The sequence below is a fragment of the Malania oleifera genome, chromosome 2 (assembly GCF_029873635.1).
Source record: "Malania oleifera isolate guangnan ecotype guangnan chromosome 2, ASM2987363v1, whole genome shotgun sequence".
In the NCBI taxonomy this organism is placed as follows: domain Eukaryota; kingdom Viridiplantae; phylum Streptophyta; class Magnoliopsida; order Santalales; family Ximeniaceae; genus Malania; species Malania oleifera.
Window position 1 is genome coordinate 145,583,376 of NC_080418.1, and position 2,681 is coordinate 145,586,056.

Sequence of the window (2,681 nt, forward strand, 5' to 3'; positions counted from 1 at the left end):
TTTATGCTTCTTGAGCGTGACCTTGTGAAAATGCTATCGTCCTCAGCTTAATTAATTACAGGTCAGCCTTTGCAATTTTGCCTCATAACAATTTCACCCTGAAATTTGTTTTGGCTCATGTTGTTTATTCCTTCCAACCATATAGTGGTAAGTTTCAATAATACCATAAATGATGAATTTAAATCATTTAGACTGGAGGCTTGAGGTTCAGAACTTTGATGTGGAAAGCTTGGCTATTAGAGCAAAGTGTGTGCAGCCATAACTGGCAGCCTTTGATACCTTTCTGGGGTACCAAGAGTGTACATATTGACATATTTTAGGCATGCATATGAAAAAATTGGAAACCAGAAGTAAATTACATATAACTTAAGGACCAACAGATCCAACACTGCATGGTGAGAATGCATGGAAAAGATGTGACAACAATCTCTGGTTCAAGTCCTTGCCAGTGGTACTTCTGTCATAGTTAAGTCAACCTTTGAAATGACGAGAGCACCCTTGAAACACATTCTGATGCAAGTTATCCATAATTAAGTTAAATTCCAATCTAAAATACCCAATTCTACAAACTAAAGGGCAATTCACATTTCCTGGCCATGAATTAGGATATCAGGCATAAACAGCTTCACAACCACATATATTGTATAGAACTAGTAATTTTAGGTGCGGCATGCTTATGGCTGTCATTTGGAAGTTTCTATCAAATTATGGGGTCCAATTTACAAGTGAGTCTTTTGAACTGTTGCAAATAACATGTTGGGCTGTGGAGCAATGGATAATTCATGATGATTTTTTTCTTTATATGATGATTAGCTCATACCTGCTGAGATTGATGGGGCGGTAGATTGATGACCAATTAGTTGTCTGGTGGAAGCAAATTACGTGAGAAAAATAGACAAGCTTTGCATCAGAGGTGAGAGGACTTGACAGCTTGGCTTCAAGTGTTGCAAGGTAAATTTGTGTTGATCATGTATTTATTCTTTTGGTTGCGACTGCAACTCCTGATACCATGCATAAACACTCAAATAATTACAGGCGTTTTTCACTTTTATTAGACAACAATGCCACTCAAACTCTTCAAATGCCATTTTATCATGATTTCTGTCATGGAACAACACTTGGGTCGACTCTCTCAGACCAATTTGGGCTGCTCAAAATTGAGTTCAATCCTTAGATGCATAATTGAATACAGAGTTAAAAGCTGAATAAGCAAATCAAAGTAACTTGCTCCTGTATCACAAAGAATCTCGATCTCTTTGAGGCACAATTATTTTTATAATAATATATATTTTTCATATTTCGAAACGAATTTATGCTTCATATTGACTGTTATTGATGATTGGGTGTCAATGGATTTTTTTTGAACTATACTGGAATTTTTAACAGCAAGTGCTAAACTGTCTCCAAATCAATTATATTGAGTGTTTTTATGTACTTACTAATTCTAATATTCATAGTTGGAATAGCACAATTGGCGATTTGAATCTTATGATTCATGTCAATTTCCACACCAGATTGATTTGAATCTTACTAGAGAATCAAAAAACATCCAAATTGTTTCTGAATCTATTGATTCACTCCATGAAGCTAACAAATCGATCTGAATTTGCACAATTCTGAACCTATAAGATTAAGTCAGAGTTGATTGGTTTAAAGTTCCCCAAATGGCCTTTTTTTTTATTGATATTGCCTTCAATTTCTTTTCTATGTTGGCTCTCTGCTGGAAAAAAAGAGGAGTAAATAAATCTCAAGGGTCAAGGCCTTTTACTGGCTCACAAAACCATTCTTCACTCTTGGAGGAGTATAGTGTTCTGCCACTGAGAAGGGGCAGAAGTGGTGGTCTGCGAAGGGGTACTTATGCTATGCTGTATTAGATTCAAACTTTGGTTTTTTAGTAGCTTGTTCAATTATTTATCAGTTTTGTTTAAATTAAATTTGTTTTCTTTTTTGTTTTTTTGCTTTGGTTTAAATTAAAATTTTTTTTTAATATAAACATAAAAAATTCAGTTCATTTTTATTATTTTTTCTTGATTCCTTCCTTCACACAACATAAAGTGTAATTTTTGTTTTATTTTTTCCGATTCCTTGAAAGCATGCACATGAAATTTGGTTTTTTTATCGTTGAAATTTAAATGTATTTTACTATATTGTTTGTTGTGCGCATATCAGTATATGCATGGCATTTGGAATCAATTTGAAAATTTGTACTAAACGTTTTGATTCAGTTCTCAATTCTCAATTGTGGAAATTGAAATTTAGATTCATGATTCAAAACTCACTTGATGACTATGCTAAGATTTCAGATTGGGAAAGTTTGACCATTTTCTTATTTTTATTTATAATTCAGTATGAGTGCTGTTTGACAAATTGCTGAAGGGAAGCATGTACAAAAATTCTTTAGTCAGAAATTCTTAGGACAGATGTAGTCCATGCAGGAAAATTTTTCTTTCTTTTATTTTATTTTTTTCATTTTCACTATTAAAAAGCTGATGAACTAATGGGATCTGTAGAACATCAAAGACTGTTGGTTTGGGCTCAAATAGCACCTTGGGCCTATGCAGTGAATATCAAATCAATTATCAAAATTAGAACCACATGTGCAGGGTGGAGCATAGTGACGACCTCTCTGCATAAAAGCAGGGTTACGTCTGCATACATTGGGACGACCCTTCCTCACAAAG